Source organism: Pecten maximus, chromosome 1, assembly GCF_902652985.1.
Source record: "Pecten maximus chromosome 1, xPecMax1.1, whole genome shotgun sequence".
Lineage (NCBI taxonomy): Eukaryota > Metazoa > Mollusca > Bivalvia > Pectinida > Pectinidae > Pecten > Pecten maximus.
Window position 1 is genome coordinate 41409414 of NC_047015.1, and position 20829 is coordinate 41430242.

At 35.6% G+C, this 20829-nt stretch overlaps 2 long non-coding RNA genes across 2 annotated transcripts in view; both read right to left on the reverse strand.

Moving 5' to 3' along the window:
* LOC117334003 overlaps nt 1–20829 on the reverse strand; it is a 77991-nt gene that overhangs the window by 43658 nt on the left and 13504 nt on the right. The window lies entirely within an intron of this gene.
* On the reverse strand, nt 17902–20113 carry LOC117333996. Its single transcript, XR_004534022.1, has 4 exons — nt 19384–20113; nt 19199–19269; nt 18466–18632; nt 17902–18110 (listed from the first exon to the last, which is right to left on the reverse strand). It is a non-coding gene; the product is annotated as an uncharacterized LOC117333996 (long non-coding RNA).

A 20829-nucleotide genomic window follows, 5' to 3' on the forward strand; every position in this document is an offset into this window, starting at 1 on the left:
GGCAGCAAGATGTATGGTGGGCAAATGGCATGGGAACCCGTTAGGGTTTTCATGCTACATTTGCCCACCATACATCTTGCTGCCATATCGACTATAACTACATTAAAACCACTGTTCAATACTTATATTTACATTGTCTTACCATTTCCGTCAACTTTGAAAAAAACTGAACCAACAAACAAAAATCCCGCCTTTTTTAATGTCACCCACTGGGTGTTATAGCCTGAGGCACTGGGTGTTATAGGCGTATGGTGGCAACTGCCTCTTAATTAGCATTGTGTCAATTGGGAAATGCGGAGCAAATGTAAATATAGCCTTGTACTGAAGACTGTGAAACTGCTTTATAAAGGATCTCAAAGATTTGTACTGAAGACTGAGAAACTGCGTTTTAGAGCATGTCTCAGCCTTATACTGAAGACTCATGTGTAATTATTGCCTTACTATAGAACCTTATACTATAGAATCCAAAATTACTACCTGTTTGAGCATGACACAGCCTTGTACAGTGCAGTAGTCACCTGCACAACAAAGACATATTTTTTTTTTGTGATGGCCTTGCAAGATCAGCATGTTAGTGACCTATATTGTGTAGGTCAATCATCGACTGGGTCAGATTGTGCCTGGGTGTGATTTACCATTACACATCTAGTATTGATGTTTCCCAGGAGGCTATCAATTGTAGTAAAGCACTTATTGATTATAATTGTTTATTACAAAATACACCTAACAGGGCAGGAATCCACTACAGCCATAGCTGTCTGGTAATTAAGGCATACTTTATACCGTCTTCAGGGCTTATCCTTCTTGTTGGCAAATAAAAGATGAATTATTGTCCTCTCAAGTTGTTGCAATCATTTCTTGGTAAAAGTTATGTTTTTTGGAGTTAATTGATCAAAATCAAGACATGTGACAAGTGAACAAGCCCATAAAAAGATAATACTACAATAATGGAAAATTTCAATCTAGCCTTCTGTAACCTTCATATATATGCTAAAACTTAACAATGGCAAGTAGGCAAATTACAGTCCCCGACTGGATGTAGTCCAGGTAAAAATGTAGGTCAAAGTGACCTACTTTTGATACATGACACCTGCCTCACCTTGGTTAACTCATGCCCCAAGTATTATTTCATTATTATCATTAGTTCCAGTGACAAGTAGTGTAGAATGTGCAGATAAGTTTTCCTTTTATGTAGGTCAAAGTTCAAAATCTAAGTTAAAGTCATCTTCTCATGGTAAGTATGAAGTTCCAGAGTCTCTCTGTACCTGAATGGGACTGACTACATATATTTGATGTTTAAATAACGAGTTTGATGATTACTTGAAGTAAATATCAAGGAAACTCACTCAAACACATTGGGATGATACTACTGGTGAAGGGCACACATTTCTGACTCTATAAAATATACTGTAATAGCTGGTATTGAAGGATTTGAACTTTGGCTACAACAAAAAAAAGTGTAATCAATTATTGCGAAGCTCACCGGCAGCACCAATCACACTATGCACTCATTTTTTATGTAACCATGTCATTTTGAAATTGTACGTCACATTACATCACTCCTAGACCTCTAATGGATGTATAAACTAAATTAGAAGTGTGAGGTGTATCCTTTTGACTTACAAGCTTTCCAAAAACTTACCTTATGTCTTGGGGTGGGATGCAGAGCTGGGGGTACAGCATTAAGTTCACGGTTACTTGTAACTGGTGAGCTAAAAACAAGATTGCTTCCACACAAATATATACACCCATGGCAATTATGTCATAAATGGACTACCACATAATTTTACCCAAGTCGTGGAGTTGCACAATTTTTATTTGAATTTTGTCAAAATCATATGGGAGAACTTAAGCGAAATCATTCATGTATTTCAGACCTTCCAAGCTAGATAAATCATCATATGATAGACCAATTAAATGATGGTAATGTCAAGTAAAGGAAACTTTCAAGATGTTTACTTTTGGATAAATTCATGAAAGGATTTCCTGTTTACTTATGCCCTGAACAGCCACCTGAGGGTGACAGTCTCCTTGTGACTACTTGTGGCCTAACCTTACTGAACAATTAAAGGTCAGATCAATTATAAGGCCTGTGGTACTGAGGGGAAGTGTCTTGTTTAAGGACAAAACGAAAGTACAGGACAGTTTGGGATCTCAGCATTCTGAGAAATGTAAACAACTATGAGTAGAGATGGAACTTGTTGTAACCTAGCTTCAGTGGTTGTAAAGGTCTGCTGATACTCTATCAACTGTCCGCCATCAAGTTACTTGACAAGAGCTAGAAAATTAATTAAATCAGTCATAAAAATTCAATCTAATTTCTATCTTTTAATGTTTATGGTAAGAAAGGTAAACTAATTTCAGAGACTGACATCTACTTACAGCCGTTTGATATTTGCAAACAGTGTTATGAAAGGAAAAACCAATTTCACTAATTTGACATTTTTGATGGATCATTCGGTATTAGATGAACTTGGGCCTTTACAAAGCCAATCATCAATAAAATACCAAAGAAGAGAAACTTTCTCAAACCTTTAAAATATAGACAAAATCAATGAAAGCTTACCTGACATTTTGCAGCCCTATCAAAATCAAATGACCAATGTGAAAACCTATCGGAGAAAACTATTTTATAATCTGCTTTACCTGGCGGAAACATCCATATCAATAATGGTGTGGAATCTAAGGAAGTTGATACGTGTTGATGTGAAAGTGATGTTTGATAATTATGAACACTGGCAGTTAAAAAAACAACAACAAGAGGCCCAGTGGGCCTGTATTGCTCTCCTGGCTATACAGCAACTTTGAAGTTGTTTGAGGATATTTCTGCAGATACTTATAATGATGATAACCACTTTATTCCAATATCAGAGTAAACTAGGTTTATTCATGTCAATAAATTGTATAGTCCTTCATTCCAGCATACTATTGGCCTAATATCAGGTCTCAGAGACTCTTGGTTATCGCAAAATCATTGTTTAAAGATTTAAGCCTATTTCACCCCTGTGACCTTGAATCTAGGTCAAGGTCATTCATTTAAACACACTTGGTAGCCCTTTACCCTAGCATGCTAAGGCCCAATATCAAGTCCCTGGGCCTCTTGGTTACTGAGAAGGAGGCCTTTGAAGATTAAAGTCAATTTGACCTATGTGACCTTGAATGAAGGTCAAGGTCATTCATTTGAATAAACTTGGTAGCCATTTACCCCAGCATGCTACAGGCCCAATATCAAGTCCCTGGGCCTCTTCGTTATTGAGAAGTTGTTTGAAGATTTTAGCCTATTTGACTCATGTGAACTTGAATGAAGGTCAAGGTCATTCATTTGAACAAACTTGGTAGCCCTTCACCCCAGGATGCTACAGGGCCTAATATCAAGTGAATAGGAAGATGTCCTAATTGAGTTCATACATTATAAATGTTAATGAATTGCAGTCATATTGACATGGATGTTAAAAAAAATAAAAAGAGTGTGGTCAGGTTAGTTAACATGGATAAATATAATGTATTAGTAATCATGGATAAATATAGTGTATTAGTAAACATGGATAAATACAGTGTGTTAGTAAACATGGATAAATAGTGTATTAGTAAGCATGGATAAATACAGTGTGTTAGTTAACATGGATAAATACATTATGTTAGTTGACATGGAAAAATATAGTGTATTAGTTAACATGGATAAATACAGTGTGTTAGTAAACATGGATAAATACATTATGTTAGTTAACATGGATAAATACAGTGTATTAGTTAACATGGATAAATACAGTGTGTTAGTAAACATGGATAAATACAGTGTGTTAGTTAACATGGATAAATACATTATGTTAGTTGACATGGATAAATATAGTGTATTAGTAAACATGGATAAATACAGTGTTAGTTAACATTGATAAATACATTGTGTTAGTAAACATGGATAAATACAGTGTTAGTTAACATGGATAAATATAATGTATTAGTAATCAGGGATAAATACAGTGTGTTAGTTAACATGGATAAATACAGTGTGTTAGTAAACATGGATAAATAGTGTATTAGTAAGCATGGATAAATACAGTGTGTTAGTTAACATGGATAAATACATTATGTTAGTTGACATGGATAAATACAGTGTGTTAGTAAACATGGATAAATAGTGTATTAGTAAGCATGGATAAATACAGTGTGTTAGTTAACATGGATAAATACAGTGTGTTAGTAAACATGGATAAATATAGTGTGTTAGTAAACATGGATAAATACAGTGTTAGTTAACATGGATAAATACAGTGTGTTAGTAAACATGGATAAATACAGTGTTAGTTAACATGGATAAATACAGTGTTAGTTAACATGGATAAATACAGTGTTAGTTAACATGGATAAATACAGTGTGTTAGTTAACATGGATAAATATAGTGTGTTAGTAAACATGGATAAATATAGTGTGTTAGTAAACATGGATAAATACAGTGTTAGTTAACATGGATAAATACAGTGTTAGTTGACTGTAAAGTTGGTGACATAAAGAGTAGCAGTGGGCGAAGTCATGTAGGCAATAAACCAGTAACTAGCTACCTGACTAACAGCATCATCCTTATGTAGCACTATATATAAGACAAGATTTCCTGGTGGTATACATGTATATCATAATTATCTGAAAAAATAAACCTCTGTCAACAAATAAGCCTCCTTCCTCATTTTGTGTAGAATAATCAATTCTGAAATAGTAAACTGAAAGAGGTTCACATATAAAACCTCCCTAACCTTTAACATTAAACTTTTACAAAAGAAGAAGGGGCTGATTTGAGGATAAAAGTGGTAACTGCGCCAAGTCTGACATCTCCAATAGGTCAGCTAAGTAATTTCTATGTGTCAGGTCTGGGGCAGTGTCTCCCCTTCATACTAATGTCCAACTCAAGGAAGTAAAGCAGGAAATCTTGTTTACATGAATCTATAATCACTGCTTAGGGGTTTTCAGGTATAAGATGTCTGCAGCTGAATTGTTGAAAAGATCATCACTGTCAGATGAACAATGGATACTACAGGATTAACCAACAAAATGTTGCTGACCTGACGACACCATGCAGGAAGAGATTTTGCAATCATCCATTATGTATAGCTTAGTGGCATTGTGCAAGACATGAGGAAGCAACAAAAGTTTCATTGAAAATAACAACAGATAACAGGGAGGTCTTTGTATTATTTTGGCCTTCAGATTTAGGGAATAGCTTGAAAGCTAATGCTGGTTTATATTGCTGAAACCATGTTTGGATGTTGGCTGAAATTTAAGCAGATTTTCACATTCAGCAATTCTTAGCATGACTATGATGACGATTATATCGTCAAGCAATTTGACATTTTTTCAGTGGTGGCTGACTAAATATGTATGTAACGGGAAAGGATTTTGTGAGCTTATAATAATGTACCTTTGTTTGAGAGTTATATCCCTTAGAAGAAGTATGTATTTTGTGTATATATGAGAGTATTCTGTTGAATTATTGATTGTAAGTTTGAATCTATGTGTTCGGAATGTAAAATATATGGATATAAGAGTATGTGTTTAGTTTGAGAATGTGTGCGAGTGATTATGATTGTGTATTGTATGTTGAAAACAGTGTATACTAATCTATGTGCACCATTGTGAATGGAAAAGTATGTGTGCTAGTTTAAATAATATGTGTGAATATAACAAGTAGGTTTGGGAAGTTGGATGAAGATATAGGCCATTGGTTGGTACACTTCCTTTCTATACTTTCCTTACACTTGCATGTAATAGAATCCATTGGCTGGTTGCTTTCCTAATAGTTTCCAGTTTATGATTTGGGGTAATAGCTGATTCTTATGTTATAGTGTGAAAGTTGGTTTTATTCTGTGTGCTGTAAATATTGTTCTAGCTGCTGTGCATTACCAATGATGGATTGTTGTATAAATGCAGGACCCTATTAAATCTTGTGGTTTTATATGTTCAAAGCACGGTAATATTCAGTACAATTAAGAACCTCATGGGTTTATTAATATCAAACCGTTACATGTATATATAAACACCAATAAACATATTGAGCTTCATACCCTTCACTCCACTATGTCTTCCATATATACTGTCTGCACTAGTACTGGCCTATATATTCTAATTTCTTTTAGTAAGTAAAGGGAAATTCCAACTGGCCTGAGTACACTGCTACTCCCTTCTTTGCAAAGTTTTCACCCTCAAAGACAACCACAACCAAGAATCTTTAGCTCCAATGGAGGGCACTTCTAGTGGCCATTATAACCTCAAATACCAAAAAGAGCAATATCTAAAAATGTCCTGCCTGCTCTTGGACTTGAACTAGCAACCTCTTCCCCCTTGAGCAGCCATCACCTGAGACTAAAGGATACACTCCCACCTGATTTGGAAAGGTGACCTTATTTCATGTAAACTTGACATGTGCCAAGTCCCTGTGTATACAAAATGTAGTAATGATATATTGATTCAATGACCATGTTAAGTTTTAGGCAAATAAACAATCCACTGCTGATGATGGAAACAGAGCCCCAATCTGAACATGATGACAAGAGCCAAACCTACACCCACACCAAGTATACAGTCTTACACCCGAGTCCAGATATAGGTTGTCTGTATATTCCCAAACCAAGTATACAGTCTTACACCCGAGTCCAGCTATAGGTTGTCTGTATATTCCCAAACCAGGTATACAGTCTTACACCCGAGTCCAGTTATAGGTTGTCTGTATATTCCCAAACCAAGTATACAGTCCAACACCCGAGTCCAGATATAGGTTGTCTGTATATTCCCAAACCAAGTATACAGTCTAACACCCGAGTCCAGTTACAGGTTGTCTGTATATTCCCAAACCAAGTCTACAGTCTTACACCCGAGTCCAGTTATAGGTTGTCTGTATATTCCCAAACCAAGTATACAGTCCAACACCCGAGTCCAGCTATAGGTTGTCTGTATATTCCCAAACCAAGTATACAGTCTAACACCCGAGTCCAGATATAGGTTGTCTGTATATTCCCAAACCAAGTATACAGTCTTACACCCGAGTCCAGCTATAGGTTGTCTGTATATTCCCAAACCAAGTATACAGTCCAACACCCGAGTCCAGTTATAGGTTGTCTGTATATTCCCAAACCAAGTATACAGTCCAACACCCGAGTCCAGATATAGGTTGTCTGTATATTCCCAAACCAAGTATACAGTCTTACACCCGAGTCCAGCTATAGGTTGTCTGTATATTCCCAAACCAAGTATACAGTCTTACACCCGAGTCCAGCTATAGGTTGTCATTCCCAAACCAAGTATACAGTATTACACCCGAGTCCAGCTATAGGTTGTCTGTATATTCCCAAACCAAGTATACAGTCTTACACCCGAGTCCAGCTATAGGTGGTCTGTATATTCCCAAACCAAGTATACAGTCTAACACCCGAGTCCAGTTACAGGTTGTCTGTATATTCCCAAACCAAGTATACAGTCTTACACCCGAGTCCAGCTATAGGTTGTCTGTATATTCCCAAACCAAGTATACAGTCCAACACCCAAGTCCAGCTATAGGGTGTCTGTATATTCCCAAACCAAGTATACAGTCCAACACCCGAGTCCAGTTATAGGTTGTCTGTATATTCCCAAACCAAGTATACAGTCCAACACCTGAGTCCAGCTATAGGTTGTCTGTATATTCCCAAACCAAGTATACAGTCTTACACCCGAGTCCAGTTACAGGTTGTCTGTATATTCCCAAACCAAGTATACAGTCCAACACCCGAGTCCAGTTATAAAACCAAGTATACAGTCTTACACCCGAGTCCAGTTACAGGTTGTCTGTATATTCCCAAACCAAGTATACAGTCCAACACCCGAGTCCAGTTATAAAACCAAGTATACAGTCTAACACCCGAGTCCAGCTATAGGTTGTCTGTATATTCCCAAACCAAGTATACAGTCTTACACCCGAGTCCAGTTACAGGTTGTCTGTATATTCCCAAACCAAGTATACAGTCCAACACCCGAGTCCAGTTATAAAACCAAGTATACAGTCTAACACCCGAGTCCAGATATAGGTTGTCTGTATATATTCCCAAACCAAGTATACAGTCCAACACCCGAGTCCAGCTATAGGTTGTCTGTATATTCCCAAACCAAGTATACAGTCCAACACCCAAGTCCAGATATAGGTTGTCTGTATATTCCCAAACCAAGTATACAGTCTTACACCCGAGTCCAGTTACAGGTTGTCTGTATATTCCCAAACCAAGTATACAGTCCAACACCCGAGTCCAGCTATAGGGTGTCTGTATATTCCCAAACCAAGTATACAGTCTTACACCCGAGTCCAGATATAGGTTGTCTGTATATACCCAAACCAAGTATACAGTCCAACACCAAAGTCCAGATATAGGTTGTCTGTATATTCCCAAACCAAGTATACAGTCCAACACCCGAGTCCAGTTATAAAACCAAGTATACAGTCTTACACCCGAGTCCAGTTATAGGTTTCCTGTATATTCCCAAACCAAGTATACAGTCTTACACCCAAGTCCAGTTACAGGTTGTCGGTATATTCCCAAACCAAGTATACAGTCCAACACCCGAGTCCAGTTACAGGTTGTCGGTATATTCCCAAACCAAGTATACAGTCCAACACCCGAGTCCAGTTATAGGTTGTCTGTATAACCCGAGTCCATGCAGCTATAGGTTGTCTAACACCTGAGTAGCTTCAGTAAAACAAGTTATTTTGGTTGGTACCCTCAAGACCAATGGCACCATATACATAGACATACATTCCTGATGAAGGTCACTGATTTTTTGATGCATGTACATACCAATATACATGCAACAAATCCATTTTCTGCTTTATTACACTTTCATGGAGTTTCAAAGGCCATTATGGGAACTTGAGCATAAAAGCTACTTAGTGAAAAGAAAGTGCTGTCTGTAAGTAACATATAGCTACTGACCAACTTCTCAAGTCAGTTATTGGTTGCTTCAAATAGTAGGTGTCCAGAAGAGAAGACCACAATGTTTGAAGTCTTTGCCAAGTAAAATTCTGATTGGCTCATTCAAACATTTTCACTTCAAACACTCCTGTTTCTGATCGAGCAATTAATTGACATTGGCTTCAAGTGCGTGAAAGCTTGTCTAGGGCAGGCTGTACATCAGAAAAAAATATGTGTGTCACTGCAGAAGTACACATTATAACCACAGCTTTAACTGGTAATGAAAGGGATGACAGTCATCTGGCACAGTTACTAATTACATGAATGTAATTATAACTATGTTTAGCACATATAATTACATCAATGTTTGGTACATGTAATTACATCAATGTTTGGCACATGTAATTACATCAATGTTTGGTACATGTAATTACATCAATGTTTAGCACATGTAATTGCATCAATGTTTGGTACATGTAATTACATCAATGTTTGGTATCTGTAATTACATCAATGTTTGGTACATGTAATTACATCAATGTTATGTAATTACATCAATGCTTGGTACATGTAATTACATCAATGTTATGTAATTACATCAATGCTTGGTGCAATCTATATCAATGTTGGTTAGTAATTACATCAATGCTTTCATAACTGGTTGGTACTTACAACATTTTTTTACCAATGGTTGTAAATTATATCAATGTTTGTCTTTAGTATTGGTTTGTAAATTATATCAATGTTTGTCTTTTGTATTGGTTTGTAATTACATCATTGTCTTCAGTATTTGTTCCTAATTTACTACATTAATGCTTGTCTTCAGTATAATGTTGTAATTACAACGTTTGTCAATTGTTGGTAATGACAAGCCATTAAAGCTTTTTATCTATAAAATATACCATAAAACATTTAATTTCAATTGGATTCTAAGCAGAATTACCCAACTGCACTTGTAAGGTAATAATAATTCTACCCACACGCTATTAACTATTCTAATTCAGGAGTTTATTGGAACTTCACTTTGTAGTGATGGTGATGCTGTTCCTGCCTATACAGACTCCAATAAATTTGACTGTAACAATTGTTCTCATCAATTGCAATGGGCATTAAAGGTACACTAGTTCACTTGAAGTAAAGTACATATCCACCATTTTAAAACTTAGCCAGGATACGTTAGGGATTACATCAAAGTAAGCCAGGACACATCACAGATTACATCAAAGTTAGCCAGCCCAGGACACATCACAGATTACATCAAAGTTAGCCAGGGCACATCACAGATTACATTAAAGTTAGTCAGGACACATTACAGATTACATCAAAGTTAGCCAGGGCAGATCACAGATTACATCAAAGTTAGCCAGGACACATTACAGATTACATCAAAGTTAGCCAGGACACATCACAGATTACATCGAAGTTAGCCAGGACACATCACAGATTACATCAAAGTTAGCCAGGATACATCACAGATTACATCAAAGTTAGCCAGGACACATCACAGATTACATCAAAGTTAGCCAGGACACATCACAGATTACATCAAAGTAAGCCAGGACACATCACTGATTCCATCAAAGTTAGCCAGGACACATCACAGATTACATTAAAGTAAGCCAGGACACATCACAGATTACATCAAAGTTAGCCAGGACACATCACAGATTACATCAAAGTTAGCCAGGACACATCACAGATTACATCAAAGTTAGCCAGGACACATCACAGATTACATCAAAGTTAGCCAGGACACATAACAGATTACATCAAAGTTAGCCATGATATGTCAGGGATTACATCAAAGTAAGCCAGGACACAACACAGATTACATCAAAGTTAGCCATGATATGTCAGGGATTACATCAAAGTTAGCCAGGACACATCACAGATTGCATCAAATTTAGCCAGGATATGTCAGGGATTACATCAAAGTTAGCCAGGACACATCACAGATTACATTAAAGTTAGCTAGGACACATCACAGATTACATCAAAGTTAGCCAGGGCACATCACAGATTACATCAAAGTTAGCCAGGACACATCACAGATTACATCAAAGTTAGCCAGGATATGTCAGGGATTACATCAAAGTTAGCCAGGACACATCACAGATTACATCAAAGTTAGCCAGGACACATCACAGATTACATTAAAGTTAGCTAGGACACATCACAGATTACATCAAAGTTAGCCAGGGCACATCACAGATTACATCAAAGTTAGCCAGGACACATCACAGATTACATCAAAGTTAGCCAGGATATGTCAGGGATTACATCAAAGTTAGCCAGGACACATCACAGATTACATCAAAGTTAGCCAGGATACGTCAGGGATTACATCAAAGTAAGCCAGGACACATCACAGATTACATCAAAGTAAGCCAGGACACATCACAGATTACATCAAAGTTAGCCAGGAAACATCACAGATTACATTAAAGTTAGCCAGGACACATCACAGATTACACCAAAGTTAGCCAGGACACATCACAGATTACATCAAAGTTAGTCAGGACACATCACAGATTACATCAAAGTTAGCCAGGACACATCACAGATTACATCAAAGTTAGCCAGGACACATCACAGATTACATCAAAGTTAGCCAGGACACATCACAGATTACATCAAAGTTAGCCAGGATATGTCAGGGATTACATCAAAGTTAGCCAGGATGCATCACAGGTTACATCAAAGTTAGCCAGGACACATCACAGATTACATCAAAGTTAGCCAGGATATGTCAGGGATTACATCAAAGTTAGCCAGGATGCATCACAGATTACATTAAAGTTAGCCAGGACACATCACAGATTACATCAAAGTTAGCCAGGACACATAACAGATTACATCAAAGTTAGCCAGGACACATCACAGATTACATCAAAGTTAACAAGAATACATCACAGATTACATCAATCATGCTCACAAACAAATGCACTTCAACATATACCATTCTGGCTACAACTATACTCAAATATATCTCTCAGATGTGAAAATCTACTTCTGAAATATTCCTGATAGTCTAAATATTTACCAATGAAAAATAGCTGAGAAATAGCTCTAGATGTACCAGAATCCTGTTATTATGATTCCCAACCTTGAAGTGTCAATGACACCATTTGTGTTACTAGGATAAACATTTACTGCCTTAAATTGTCTCATTTCTGCTATCCCCTTCCTTCACGATCAGCATCCAGCATTCATTCAGACTTTAAAATGGTGTGAATACATTGATATGTAAGCAGGCAGAGCCACCTGCAGGAACAGACCCCTGGTGTATATACACATGCAGTGTTTATTCAGGAGCTGTTGAAAGCGAGATGTAAACTAACAAGGAGAATGGGGTTCCATATATAAACAGGAGTATATCTTAATTACCCACTAGTGATGATACAAGTCTTGGTAATGCCTTGAGGGATATCACTGTTACATTGACACTCAACAACATCTACATGTGATTGAACCGATAAAAACAATAATGTAGGACACCCACTCTCTGTCCAGAAAAACAAAACCCTACATCAACATTGTGTGTAGATCTAACAGCGAAATATCTGTATAAACAATAGGGAGGATTCCTCTCCTTCATGTGGTGCCAAACTATGCTGGAGAAGGAAAAAACGTATAAAAGACAATATCAATTGTTTTACAGCACCCACTAAGTTCATTAAGATAGGCTATGTTAGGATGACGTAGACTGATACTGGACCCAACATTCCACCAGTGGTTCAGTGCTTTCTACATTGGCTGTCAACTTTACCATTGAATCTCTAATTGATTACCTCACAGGACAATAAACACATATTACCTGACTTAGGTAAATTCTTTGGATAAGTACTTTGTACTTGCACTTTCGCATGTAGTTTATATATACATACCTAGAATAACTACATCTATCAAGATATAATGAACAGAATGATTTGAATATTATTACTGACGTCGATTTATAGACTCACTTAAACAAAACTGCATTTTTACAATTATAGCATGTATGATTGTCAATTAAGAATTCAATTACCTAACAAATATCATATACTAATTAAATTAAGTAACAGAAACCACATTTTTTTTCAAATCCTGCTTCTGGAAACTGTCGTCATGTTTGCATCAACTTATTTAATGATAAAAAACCAATATTATATATAGTTCAATTTTCCTCAATTCTCATTGGCTAAAACATGATCATGTAGAGGTTAGCATTTTGAGGTATCAACATGATATTTCTAATTTTAGAAAAACATAGTCAATATTGTGTTTATGACATCATAATCACATTAACCCTACATTTTTATGCCCCAATGTAAATTTCCTGTTATTAAGATGGTAACTATAAGGCAATTCTACCCTTTTGTAAACAAGTTTCATTTCAAAGATAAACTAAACAAGAAATATCTTTAAAAAATATAAACAGCATAGTTTTAATGCTGGTGGTTATAATGTAAAACTGCTGGTGAAATAAATTAACGAAGTAATACTATGTTTCAGCACGGATAACAAAATTATATCAGTTTGAATCATTTTTGGTGATAATAAGACTGCATTTGAATCAGGAATATGATTTTATTAATGTGTCATTTGAATAGATACATCCACTTATTCATCTTGCATTCAATCTTAATTTTGTTTCGTCTTTAACTGCATGTCTGCATTTTGCATTTACTGCTACATTGACCAATCACATACTTCATCTTGACCAGTAACGCCACCTGTCGCGTCATTTCCGGGGCCAAAAGAATATTAAACGGCTATGCCGAAAAATGTCTGTAAGACACAAATACCCCTGTGTCAATTGACACCCCAAACTGGACGAGAAGGACATGGGTAACATTATCTGCCCCCCATTTCCAGGCGGAGGCATAAAAATAAAGAACTTTGATTTGGTCAATAAGGTGTTATACGGACCTGGTAGAATCACATTATTGTCCGAGAGTGCACCAAAGGTTAATTAATTGAATAATATTCAAATGTATAGTGACTTGACTGACTTCACTGTAAAACTTACCTCTGTTTTAGGTTCATCATGCAAATATAATGAGCCGTAAAGTCCTTTATTTGAAAAGAGATAATTTAAAACAGCTCTTCTTTTTATAGTCTGGACAGATAATCATATCTCATGATAAGACTGGTAAATGTTTACTAGAGGATTTCCTGTTTGACATTTATAAACATTTGACATTTCAAACAAAAGTTTAAGATTTTTTGTCTCATTGCCAAAGCAGTAAATTATTTCACTTTATCCATCCTTAAAAACGATAACTTCAATCTATTTTCTGTATGTCCTGATACCATCTAGAATATGACAACTTCAATTTTTTTTTCAATTACAATGACATCACAAGAACAACTTTTTTGAAGCCTTGCTATCTAAATTCTTTATTTGGAGAAATATCACAAAAGAGTGGGCATTAATAACATGTCAACAGAGAAATCTCCAATCTCTGAATGGTTTGGAATCACTTGCTAAATTCAGATCTGTTGATATAACGTAGATACATATTCGGTTATAGTGTACGTCACACTATACTAGCTTAGAAACAGGAGAATTTTGAAGTGCAAACAAAATCATATTTGAAAACTTGAACTTACTGAAATTATATAAATAAAGGTTAAGGAAGTGTTTTCTGCTACATTGATGATACCAACCATATAAATCTTATCTAATTCTATTAATGTCATATCCTCAAAGTGAGAATCAGGGTAATGATACCAAACAATACAGCACAACAATTATTATGAGCATCATTTGACCTTCTCATTTAAGAAGATGATAGAGTAATTCGAAAGAGATCACAAAGGTTACTATATAACTTGTCTCTCAAAACTATACAGTGGAACTTCGTTAACTCGAAGTCGACGGGACCACGAAAAAACTTCGAGTTATCCGAGTGTTCGAATTAAGCGAGTTATCGTTTTTGGTGAAAAGTTTGGTCAATATTTGTCAACATTATATAATCATTATAACTTCGCTCTGTCGCTCATCAGTTTAGTGTGAAGACTGGTCAATACATGTAAATATATATGTAATGTTTCGTTATGTCACTTGTAATTTGGTGTAGTTTTGCCGATATAAAGTCACGATAAAGTGTCTTTCACTTAGTCACTTCAATAACGATCTGATGTGCAAGTCATGTTTGCAAAAGGTAAACGATAAAACGGAATTCGACAAAATAACAAGTTATTAATGTCAAAACAAATAACCGTTTAAGTTTAACACAGATTGCATACAAAACGTAACAGAACCATTACCTTTTATTGGACATATATAAAATACTGTTTGATCGGCCTACTTACTTTTTATTGATAACCTCGCCATTTCCATGTGTATTAGCACCGGAAGTTGGGCTGCGCATGTGCGTATAAAATGTTACTGTAACTGAGTTGGCGTTTTATCCGATTTAATAGACAGCACTGACCGTTACAGTTGTACTCTGAACACCTCAGCAGTAATTACGCTATTGTTTCAGCAGTTTAAAGATTTAATAGGCGCCGGTGACTGTGTCATTTCTACACCTGTAAAAACATCAGCCGGGTAGATCTACCGGTGTGTCAGAGATTAGTTCCGCTTGAGCGAACGGGTAGATGAGTTGTTGACTATCGTGTGTACTGATATCTGCGACCGCCTTGGGAAATTACCTGATGTAAGTAAAGCAGTACTTTTTATCACCAAGACTTGTTGTTATAAGATTCAACCGACAATTTCTTTTTTTGAATTTATGAAACACTTATAATAGCATGTAGGTTAGTAGTGCCGATATGTTCAGTATTACAAACGGAATTTAGCTCTTAAAAAATGTCGGCGTTTGCCACCGACCGACGAAAATTATACTTCGAGTTATTCGAACATTTCAAGTAGGATTTTTATTGTTGGGACCAAATTTTTACTTCGTATTATCCGAGTTTTTCGAGTTATCCGAGTTTTTTTTACTAAGATAAAGAGAGAATTCGGCCGGGACCGGCGAGGTACTTCGAGTTAAGCGGGGTATTCGAGTTATCCGAGTTCGAGTTAACGAAGTTCCACTGTATATGTAAAGTCTTATAAACAGTGTATTTTATACTCTATGTAGAGTAAGGACTTAAATAACCACCAAGAAAAGAAAAGTTCCCCATTTGGAAAATCAAGTCTTGTAAGTTAGTGTAGTGGTAAGGTATATTTTGGTATATTATATTTCATTGGATCCTATTTAACAAATCAAACAGAAATTAAAAGTATAAAGACAGCATAAAGTCAAAGTGCCACTCATACTGGTGTGGTGGACAAGGTATGAAAATAAAGGAAAAAAGCAAGTTTTCAATACATATAAAATGGCAGAAAATAAGAAGAGAGTTTTGGGTTTTTTTTTCAAGTAATTGTACATCCCATGTCAATGAGGAATTTTATTGAATCATATTACTAAATCACTAACAAATACTATGAAGAAGGATATAGTGTGCTGTTCGGTTTTTTTTTGGTAGAAATTATTCGGTCCAATCCTGAACTCATTTGGATTTATTTTAGAAATAAACACCAGTTGATTCCCCCCCAAGAGGTCCCAATGAATTTGTCCTTGTCAAAGTCAGCGAGGATAGCAATAGGTGACTGTTTCACAGCACTTGAATACTGAACATCATATTATAGCCTGGAACACTACCACTAGTCTAACTCTGAGTAGCCCTGGTACAACAAAGTTACAAGCTGTCATGGGGTTTCTACGCACTGGTAAAAGCTGGGGGTTTTTGGTATAATTACTATCATAGATCCCTTCAGTGTACATATGTACTCTAGATCTCCAGACTGATGAAGAGATGTATTAATTACCATCATAATAAACCTCCCTCTCTTGGTAATTACCAGTTGATAATTACCTGTATCCAAACAGTGGCCAGAGTTGTAAGTGGCCTGTTGGGAAAGCAGTTCATCAATACAGACAAAGTCTCTCAATAAACAACCTGTTTAATGAGAATAAATACTGCATTACCAATAAGTGTAACACTTAGATCAAAGCAGGATTTAGGTCAGTGGGTTAGTAATTATACACTGTAAAGATGCAGGTAACTGCAGCTGTAATATATTACAGGTAAGGAGATAAACTGTTTTTATAGGAGAAACTAGACAGCTTATACTCTACGTATTTTAAAGGAGATATCACGTACTGTTTATACTCCACATATTTTTAAGGAGATCATAGACTGTTTATACTCTAGATATTTTAAAGAAGATCACTTATGAATTTGCAGCATGATCACAGCATAGATGCAGTATGAATGCAGCATGGAATTGCAGCATGAATGAAGCATGACTGCAGCATGGTGCCTAATTTACCTCACTATATATTCTTACTAGTTAAAGCATGATTGCAGCATGTTTCAATTATGCAAATTATGCTGGGATCATGCTGCATTTATGCTTTAAGGAAGCATGGCCGCAGCATGATCCCAGCATGGTCTGTGAAGCATGATCCCAGCATGGTCTGCAGCATGATCCCAGCATGGTCTGCAGCATGATGCCAGCATGGTTTGCAGCATGATGCCAGCATGGTCTGCAGCATGATCCCAGCATGGTCTGCAGCATGATCCCAGCATGTTTCAATTATGCAAATTATGCTGGGATCATGCTTCAATCATGCTTCATGGCAGCATGGTTTACAAAATCAATGAAAATCATGCAATAAAAACTTGAAGAATACTTTTGTATTACATTTTATTTGGTAATTAACATGGTATAAAACTTTTCATACAGGCTGTTTTTTCTAGTTCAAACATTTAAAACTTATCAATGAAATGAGAATGTGACAAAATAAATTTTAATTCTAATTTACCCATGGTACTTATTTTATTTGCCTCTTATATTCTTTTTCTCAAAACTTCCATCACATACACAACACAGCTATCTTTTTCTAGTACAATTTTCAAATACAACTAATATCAATTCATCCTAGCTAGAAGTGGTTTGTTTCAACAAAAATAGTCAACAAGATATACAAGTTCAATGTCAGTACATACTACAGTATGTATTTATAATTCTGTGTTTTTTTTCTAAAATAGTAGGAAAATAGTACAAAATAATATTTTCCAGCAGAGTTATAGTAGGATATGTATACATTTTGTCACCGAAGCACAAGACTGATTTCAGACAGTATACGTAGTTTCCTCGAAGTAGCCCAGATGTACTGGAAACTGTTTTCATGTGTGTCCGTAAACTTAAAATAAACAAAAACAAGCAACAGTCAATGACTTCTTCTATCGAATTTAACCCTATTTCTAATAAACTGTGAAAAGATTATCGTAATTTTGGAATCAATTCTAAATACTGACTAAATGAAATGTTGATTGACAATTTGAACAATGGTGTGTTGTTTGATGTAGCACGTACTGTAGTGATATATCTCTGTCACTGTCCCCGGGGATTTCAATACAACCAAGCTTGAGACGACTATATTATATTTTTTGCTAGTACAACAAATAACTAACAAGGATTTTTAGATTATATACATAATTTTTTTGGGTATATATATTAATGTTTACACTTTTATTATGAAAGGAAATGTTGTATACCTCGACAGATAACATATCTCGAATAATCTTAATTAATGTGAAACATAAACTTCTTCATTTCTCTTCATTCCTTTCTGCTTTGTGTTAAGTCAATGCCATCAATTTGGACCACAATTAATGCATGCGGTGTTCCTCATTCCAGAATGTACTGCATGAAGACTCAGTCTCTGTTGGAAGAAAGAAAGACTTTTAGAATATTCTTTTATTTCAAAATTAGAATAATTGTCAAGTTTTTGAAGATAATGTATGTATTTAACTTATGTACTTTTCATGATCACTTTGCTATCATTTTCATTATGTTTGCTTTGGAAGCCTTTTTATCAAGAAAATTTAAGCCAGCCACACAAAGCTACAAAATAAAACTTGCCAGGATGACTTAATTATTAATTAAATCAAGCTACTCCCGAATTCTCCATCAGTTCATATCAATGTGAAACTGCAATATACTATACATAAAACAATGTTACTTACTTATAATTCATCTTAATTCACCTATTTCATTTAATCGTTTCAATTTGATGCAATAATCTGCAAACATCGATCCTCAAAAGAATGTGGAGGTAAAGATCTTTCACGAAAGGTTTCATTATCCAAAACACAATTTTTCCTCACCATTGTTTGTGAATACGTATGTACGTCATAATCATAACAAGGGTTGTGTGAGTGGGGGAAAGATGCAATTTAAGTCGGGCCGAAGATCGTTAATAATAAATAAATAAAATTGAAAACTTACGATTGTAACACATGGATCGGTACTGCGTTTCCTTCGGCCGTGTAATCTGTGATAAATTAATCATCAAAACCCTGAAATAATAAATTATTAGGTATTATTGATATGAATAGATCTATATCAAATTCATCGTCGTATAATGTGAAACGATGTCAGAACGTGAAGAAGATTATATAATTAAAACTTACCCTGTCTCGTAACGATGTTTGTCGGTAAAAATATGCATCGGTCGTCAAAAACAACGAGAAAGCTGATATTCATTCGTCGGTAACTTGAAGTAAGTCGATCTTCTTCAGTAAGACTGGAAACAAACTTCGTTTTTAGGCTATCGTCGTGTTTGTTTATACTTTTCTTCTGGAAATAAACATCCGGTGAATTCAAACATGGCTATCAGACTTCCCGCTAAACTCGTGTGTGTTGCATCATGGGATAAATATTTTACTGCCAGAGATTAACACGATTCATTTTTACTTGTGCGTGTTTTTTATTCTAAATCATAAACTTCTATTGTGTCATACTTTTAAGATAAATATTACAGTATTTAATACTTGCATCGTGCACATTTAGATCGCACGAGCTCGAGGAGCACTCTCGTCACATCTCGGGAGCAAGGTAAACAAACGAGGTCATAGGTGAACCGAACGATAAACATGTAATCTGACCAGAGGTTTTGGCCTCGTCTGTCATACGCCTATTGTTTAATATGGATGTATTTTCAGACGAGGAACCGACCAATGCACGTTTTCTTTTTATGTTCACGATTTCAAATAATTCAGATTAAAGTACGGGAATATCGTCTGTTGTTAGTAAACTCATGTCGAGGTCGAGATCATCACAGCGCTTAACTTCAATATACGTTTTACAAGGAAGCGTCCGAGTGACAACATAAGTTCGACACATGTTTATTGGAGTTTATAGCGATGAATGTTGTGTCAAACACGACGTGATTTCGTATGCTATTATCAGATGTAATCTTAACACCGCATATATCCAGAAAGTATGCGATACAAAGACAAAGAGCAGGTGATTTTAATCTTATTTGATTGAATTAAAAGCGATATTCCAAGCACATGTGTAACTGTTGGTAGAGTGATCCCGATTTTGTTTTGGCGAACATGTTACATGTGTGGCTACCTGGTAGTAAGCTGGTGCATGGTAAATGGCAACGTCTTGGTTTATGTCAGTGTTTGGATAAAGTGACTGATTCTATCTCCGATAAAAAGTGTATAATCGAAGCAAAAGTCAATATACTGGTTCTTCAAAAAACGATCTAAACTCTGAAAATTTGAATGAAATTTTTATAGGGATGAGTTTTAAGTCGTCACACGAATGTACTAACTTGCAACATTCATCAATGTTTAAGTTAATTCCTTCTGAGATAGAACTACAAGTGAAAGCTGACAAAATATCACATTTAAAAGCTGTGAACCGTTATACTAACAAAGAACATACTTATAAACGAAATACTTAATTTTAATAATTGTTATTGAATTTTAAATAAATATGTGTGGTACTGATCAAGTATAAAAAGGAAATGCTGCAACACAAACATGTTATTAAAAATTATTTTGTTATCACCATTGATACCTGGAAATTTTCTATATTTTATTTAAAATTAAAAAAAAAGATACTAA